This window comes from Lepus europaeus, unplaced genomic scaffold, assembly GCF_033115175.1.
Source record: "Lepus europaeus isolate LE1 unplaced genomic scaffold, mLepTim1.pri SCAFFOLD_60, whole genome shotgun sequence".
In the NCBI taxonomy this organism is placed as follows: Eukaryota; Metazoa; Chordata; class Mammalia; order Lagomorpha; family Leporidae; genus Lepus; species Lepus europaeus.
The window spans coordinates 1139493-1147713 of record NW_026909478.1 but is presented as its reverse complement, the minus strand read 5'-3'; positions in this window follow the sequence as shown (position 1 = coordinate 1147713).

The following is an 8221-nucleotide window of genomic DNA, read 5'->3' as shown; positions in this document are numbered from 1 at the left end:
TTCAGTTACCCAAAACACAATCGGATATTTCTGGTTTCATCCAGTGATATCCAGACAACATGATGTGGAATTCGTATGCAATGGACCGAGAAAATCACAGTACAAATCGTTTTATAGAAAAGCAAAGTCTTTTCATTAGGGAAGTGAATAAAATGTCATCTATACAAACAGATATATCATGTTTGTTTGCCACAGTTCCTCTAGCTTTCCCCTAGAAAATACGAATATGCAGAGCTGGTGTCTCCATGTGGTACTAATTAGTGTATCCAAGCTCAAAATAAAATGTTCCTCGATAAAAAACATTCAAAACAATAAAGTCCATCGTTAATATCCAGAAAACACACACACAGAGGCTTTCACAATATTTCGGTTTGAGTTAGCCAAAACACAACCGGATATTTCTGGTTTCATCCAGTCATATCCGGACAAAGTGGTGTGGAATTCATATGCAATGGACCGTTAAAATCACAGTACAAATGGTTTTGGAGAAAAGCAAAGTATTTTCGTTAGGAAAGTGCATAGAATGTCATCTATACAAACAGAAATATCATGTTTGTTTTCCACAGTTCCTTTGGCATTCTCCCTAGAAAATACGAATGTGTAGAGCTGGTGTTCTCATGATGAACTAATTAGTGTTTCAATGGTAGAAAATTAAAAATTCCCTGATAAAAAACATTCAAAATAATAAAGTCCATCGATAATATCCAGAAAACACAAACACTGAGGCTTTCACAATATTTCAGATTGAATTAGCCAAAACACAACCGGATGTTTCTGGTTACATCCAGTGATATCCGGACAAACTGGTGTGGAATTCGTGTGCAATGGACCGAGAAAATCACAGTAAAAATGGTTTTGCAGAATAGCAAAGTCTTTTAATTAGGCAAGTGCATAAAATGTCATCTATACAAACAGAAATATCATGTTTGTTTATCGCAGTTCCTCAAGATTTCTCCCTAGAAAATAAGAATATGTAGCGTTGGTGTCATCATGTGGAACCAATTACTGTATCCAAGCACAAAATTAAATGTTCAACGATAAAAAATTTCAAAACAATAAAGTCCATGGATAATATCCGGAAAACACAAACACAGAGTCTTTCACAATACCTGGGATTGAGTTATCCAAAACAAAACCGAATATTTCCGGTTTCATCCAGTCATATCAGAACAAACTGGTGTGGAAATCGTATGCAATGGACGGAGAAAATCGCAATAAAAATGGTTTTGGAGAAAAGCAAAGTCTTTACGTTAGGCAAGTGCATAAAATGTCCTCGATACAAACAGAAATATCATGTTTCTTTGCCGCAGCTCCTCTAGCTTTCTCCCTAGAAAATTCGAATGTGTATAGCTTTTGTTCCCATGATGAACCAATTAGTGTTTCAATGGTACAAAATTAAGTGTTCCCTGAAAAAAAAATTCAAAATAATAAAGTCCATGTATAATATCAGGAATACACAAACACAGAGGCTGTAGCAATATTTCGGGTTGAGTTAGCCAAAACACAACCGGATATTAATGCTTTCATCCAGTCATATCAGAAAAAACTGGTGTGGAAATCGTATGCAATGGACGGAGAAAATCACAGTAAAAATGGTTTTGGAGAAAAACAAAGTCTTTTCCTTAGGCAAGTGCATAAAATGTCATCTATAGAAACTGAAATATCATGTTTGTTTGCCCCAGTTCCTCAGTTTTCTCCCTAGGAAATACGAATGTGTAGAGCTGGTGTTCCCATTATGAACCAATTCGTTTTCAACGGCACAAAATTAAATGTTCTCCGATAAAAAACATTCAAAGCAATAAAGTCCATCGATAATATCCAGAAAACACAAACACAGAGGCTGTAGTAATATTTCTGATTAAGTTAGCGAAAACATCCGGATATTTCTGGTTTCATCCAGTCATATCTGGACAAAGTGGTGTTGAATTCATATGCAATTGACCGAGAATATCACAGTACAAATGGTTTTGGAGAAAAGCAAAGTCTTTTCATTAGGCAAGTAGATAAAATATCATCGATACAAACAGAAATACCATGTTTGTTTGCCACAGTTCCTCTAGCATTCTCCATAGAAAATACGAATGTGTAGAGCTGGTGTCCCCATGATGAACCAATTAATGTTTCTACAGCACAAAAATAAATGTTCCTGAGAGTTCAGCAAGATGGCGGAATAGGCAGGGAGCACACTATTAGTATGGGGGAGATACAGTTTATTATAAGTGGAGATACTGCAGGGTCAAGGAAGAGTAGGGGATGAAACAGCAGAGGAAACAGTTCCGGAACTAGTGATTCACAGTGTACCTGCGTGGAGAGCATGGGAGTCTAAGTTCGGGACACCAGCGGCAGACTCAACACACCAGCGCTAGAACGTGAGGTGAGCCGAACCTCAATAGCCCGAGACACCAGCAGGCAAGTGGAAAGAGGTGGCTAGAGGGAACGAGGCTTGAAAATCCATGGGGAAAAATTCACCAGGCTAACTAGAAGAGAGAGAGGAATAAATAAAATAAGTGACCGATACGGACACAAGTTTCTCTCTCTCCGCTCACCTCTCAAAGGTGAGCAAGACAGAGCAGGCGCCAATTTGGACATACGGCATAGGCAGGGCGACCTCAGGTCTGCACCAGCCCTGAGCCTAGCAGAAACACCTGACTCTGGGGGGAGGGGTGAAATAACAGGAGGTTAGCATCTAACTTGGCAACCCAGTGGGAGACTGCAGGAGAATTGGAGCCCACACTGAGGGCAGCACAGATTTCCTGTGTGGTCCTTGGGAAAGAGCTTCCAATCTCTGGCTCCTGGGGGTATATCATTTGCCTGCTAACTACCTCCAATTACGTTCAGCTGTGCAGAATTACTTCCCTTTTGAATCAAAAAAAGAAAGAGACATTTACCACACCTAACCTGGGAGTGTCATCTTTGACACACCCTCAATCCTGAGGAACCAAACACAGCTCACAGTCCACACTCATCTCAAGCCTCTAAGGCTCCACTGAAAGCAGACAGTCCACTTAATATAGAGCCATAGTGTAACAAGAAAAAACACCACAGTGAAGAAACCAAATATCTCCAACAAGCCAAACAACAAACGAAAAACCAAGCTAACGAGAACAAGTAAGACACTATGACGCCCCCAAATGAAAAAGACACCCCAATTCAAGATTATGTAGATGATGAGATCGAAGAAATGCAAGAAGTGGATCTCAAAAAATGTATAAGAACATTAAGAAGTTCTCAAAAACAAATTCTTGAACTACAGAAATCCTTAATGGACAAGATAGAAAATCTCTCTCGTGAAAATGAAATATTAAGGAGGAATCCAAATGAAATGAAACAACTAGTGGAACAAGAAACTGTGATAGTGACGAGAAATCATAATGAAATGAAGAATTCAATAGATCAAATGACAAACACATTAGAGAGCCTTAAAAACAGAATGGGCGAAGCAGAAGAGAGAATATCTGACTTAGAAGACGGAGAACAGGAAAGGAAACAGGCAAACCAAAGAAAAGAAGAAGAAATCAGAAATCTAAAACATATTGTCAGGAATCTACAGGATACTATTAAAAAACCCAACATTCGGGTTCTAGGAGTTCCTGAAGGCATGGAGAGGGAGAAAGGATTAGAAGGCATTTTCAGTGAGATACTAGCAGAAAATTTCCCAGGTTTGGAGAAGGACAGAGGCATCTTAGTACAGGAAGCTTATAGAACCCCTAATAAACATGACCAAAAGAGATCCTCACCACGACATGTTGTAATCAAACTCACCACAGTGAAACATAAAGAAAAGATCCTAAAAGGTGCAAGAGAGAAACGTCAGATTACTCTTAGAGGATCTCCAATTAGACTCACAGCAGACTTCTCATCAGAAACCCTACAAGCTAGAAGGGAATGGCGAGACATAGCCCAGGTACTAAGAGAGAAAAACTGCCAGCCCAGAATACTATATCCTGCAAAGCTCTCATTTGTGAATGAAGGTGAAATTAAGACTTTTCATAGCAAACATAAACTGAAAGAATTTGTTACCACTCATCCTGCCCTGCAAAAGATGCTTAAAGATGTGTTACACACAGAAACACAGAAACACAGTCACCAATATGAAAGAAGGTAAAGGAAGGAAACCTCATAGCAAAAGATCACAGGAAGCTCAATTTCTCTTTGACATAGAATTAAACTCTGATGCTCTGTTAAAGCAATGTGTTAAAGTAATCTATTATGTGCTCTTGATGTCTGTTCAATTCTAATTGTTCAAAAACAGCTGAATTTTTATTAAGAGCTATGGGTTATTTAAATATGTGCTTATTTTCAAAGATGTGAATAGTCACCTTGTAACAATGATCAAATTTGGTCTATGTTATGTCATGATTTTAAGGAATCTTATTTCAATCAGATAGTTTGGATTTTGAGCCTTCTTGGCATTCTTGACAGGCATTCAAAAAATCAAAGTTTCAAACAATCTGGTCTCTAAAATTTCCAGTAAATCCTGGACTTTGGTTTTTCCAGTTTGGGCCCAACTGAAAAAATCGAAGGACCTATGTCTCTCATCTTATAGAGACACCAACTAATCAGGCTATTTGGATTATATTAGAAGGACTGTCAGGATGTGATGTGGTACCAGACTTTAAGTTTCTATAATGGAAAATGCTATTAATACAAATGTTTGAGAATTAAAACATCTAATGATCTTGTGTTACTAGACATGATAGTTATCTTAATGAGAAAGCCCCAGAGGCCTAAAGGGTTAAATACTTGTAAAATCCTACAGGTGCTTTCAAAAATACTGTGAAGTAAGCAAGTGCCTCTTGTTGGTTGATGAGTTTATAATTTTAAACATGGCGACTTAAAGTCTTTTGTCATCCATAGTTATATATGGTGTGCTGCTCATAAGTTCATATGGACTTTTTCCAGCCACTTCTATTGTATTCAATACCTTGGAATGGCTCTGTAAACAGATGAAGCCAATAATGTATTAAGAGTACCAACTGAGAGAAAGTATGGTTAACTGAGGTTACTAAAAACAAAAAGCAATTCAAATCCATTGGCAATCTACAAAAAGAGTTAAAGATTTTAAAAGCTATTATTAAAATTGCTATATTGGTCTATTATGCTATGTTATATGTGTGTACATATTCTATGTCCACATGGGAAAATTTTATTAAGAGTTTTATTTTAAATGGCTTATAGATAAGAGTGTCCATAAATTTAAGCTGCTAAAATCAATCAAAGATACATTTTAATTGGTGTGACCTGAATCTGTGTATCATATGTTTTAAACGTGTTGTTAGAAAGAAACTAAAAACATTTTAGATGGTTGTGCTTAAGTTTACTGGCTAAACAAACTACACCATGTTAGATATTTAAGAGGTGTTTTCAAATACATGATTCTTAAAATTTCTAGAAGGCATTGGACCCTCTGGTAAATGTTTTCTTAAGTTGTTATCTAATGGTTGAAACGGTTTGCTAAGTATTCATGTAATATTGCTATTGTCAGCAAGCGATCAAGTACTTGCTCCCTCATTTCTCTATTCTAAGCCCAACTTGTTCTTTCATTTCTCTATTCTCTTCAAGGTAGGAAACTAATTCTTTTATAAAGGAATCTGTAGGATGCACAATTTAATCTTTAGACCTTATGAAAGTGATGGCTAACATTTTTCTGTAATAGCATAGCCAAAATAAGAAGTTAAATAATAATCTCATAGTAGATTCACTTTGCCATCAGCGAAGTATACAGTAAGTAGAAAAAACCTCCCTTTCAGACCAAAGGGAAAGAAAGTTTTAAAGTGAGAATATAATTTTCCTCATGGGCATTGTCTACCTTAGAAAAACTACTGCAGAACATGCCTGTGACTATAGACTTGTAGTTCAGGCCACCAAAGTTTAGAGATGGGATTGGGCACTCCCTTGACTTGCATCCTCTGGTCTGCTTTAACACAAACCAGGAGGAAAAGAAAGCTCGGCATCAGAAGCAATGGGTGGCAGGCCTATTAATGGCTGCTCTGTACAGTGATCTGCCCTCAAGGAGACCCAACAGGCCAGTCCACTGCAGTGGCTTTCAATGTGGTAAGCCTGGGCTTCAGCAGAAGTCAGCTTGTGAAGAGCCCTGGCAGCTCTGCCAAGAGTTGGATCACTGGAAATGGACCTGCCCTGGTGTAAAGGATGCCCAGGTCAGAGCCACAGATCTTAATGGCTCTAAGCTGAAAAGCCCTTCACTCAGCCCAACTTCCAAAGTGACCACTGCAGCTGAGGGGATGGCCAAGTAGGGTCAGCAACATTGCAGGCAGAACTGTAAATTTCTTGTTAGAGATGCCCCCTGTGTTTAACTGGCCAGCACTCCTCCCAGGCCAGCCAAGTCATGAAAGTCAACAGAGTGCCTTCCCCTAGGAGGTTCACACCTCCCTTAGGATATACCCCATGGGAAGAGATAGATAGGTCTGGGCCTCTGAATTTACAAGGCCTAAAGCCCACCAGATTATTATCAAGCCCCTTCTATCAGGTTCTATTTGCCTCTCAATCAGAAAAATTACTTGTAGCTTAGACAGCACCTTTCTTAGCTCCTCTAATAATGACTCTGTCCTTGTTCTAGGCCATGTCTAGTGCACCTGGGCCTCATTCCTTTGTAATCAGAACCTCTACTCTACCACCAATGGCTCTACTCCCAACCTGTGTGTACTGATGGTCCTCTTCCGCACTTAATGCTGTATAAATGTTCAAACCTGGTAAATGCCACTCTTAGGATCATTGGTTACTATCCTCACTCTATCTTTTATGACCTTGTCTAAATATGATCAGAGTCGGCAAACTTGGAAGGCTTCCATAGCCTTGGCAACTCATGACGACAGCCTAGGATGGTTACTGGTGCCATAAAGTAGAGTGTCAATTTGTTGGGTCAACAACAGGAGCCACTGTGCACTTGCTCCTCATGTGGGATCTCTGTCCTTAATGTACTGTACATTGTGATTTAATGCTATAACTAGTACTCAAACAGTATGTTTCACTTTGTGTTTCCATGTGGGTGCAAACTGTTGAAATCTTTATACTAAAATGATCTTCTGTATATAAAGAGAATTGAAAAAGTATCTTGATGTGAATGGAAAGGGAGAGGGAGCAGGAGAGGAGAGGGTTGCTGGTGGGAGGGAAGTTATGGGAGGGGAAACCCATTGTAATGCATAAACTGTACACTGGAAATTTATATTCATTAAATAAAATTTAAAACAAAACAAAACAAAACAAAAATAAATGTTCCCTGATAAAAATATTCAAAACAATAAAGTCCATCGATAATATCCAGAAAACACAAACACAGAGGCTTTCAAAATATTTTGGATTGAGTTAGCCAAAACAGAACTGGATATTTCCGGGTTCATCCATTCATACCCGGACAAACTGGTGTGGAATTCGTATGCAATGGACCGAGAAAATCAGAATAAAAATGGTTGTGGAGTACAGCAAAGTCTTTTTGTTAGGCAAGAGCATAAAATGTCATCGATACAAACAGAAATATCATGTTTGTTTACCACAGTTCCTCTAGCTTTCTCCCTAGAAAATACGAATATGTAGAGCTGGTATCTCCATTTGGAACCAATTACTGTATCCAAGCACAAAATGCAATGTTTCCTGATAAAAAACATTCAAAACAATAAAGTCCATTGATAATATCAAGAAAACACAAACACCGAGGATGTAGCAATATCTGGGATTGAGTTAGCCAAAACACAACCAGATATTTCTGGTTTCATCCAGCCATATCCGGACAAAGTGGTGTGGAATTCGTATGCAATGGACCGAGAAAATCAGAGTAAAAATTGTTTTGGAGAAAAGCAAAGTCTTTTCGTTAGGCAAGTGCATAAAATGTCATCTATACAAACAGAAATATCATGTTTGTTTGTCCCAGTTCCTCTAGCTTTCTCCCTACAATATACTAATGTGTAGAGCTGGTGTGTCCATGTGGAACCAATTAGTGTTTCCAAGAACAAAATAAATTTTCCCTGAAAAAAACATTGAAAAATATAAAGTCCATGCATAATATCAGGAATACACAAACACAGAGGCTGTAGCAATATTTCGGATTGAGTTAGCCAAAACACAACCGGATATTACTTGTTTCATCCAGTCATATCTGGAAAAAGTGGTGTGCAATTCGTATGCAATGGCCAAGACAAACACAGTACAAATGGTTTTGGAGAAATTAGTGTTGCAACAGTACAAAATTAAAAATTCCCTGATAAAA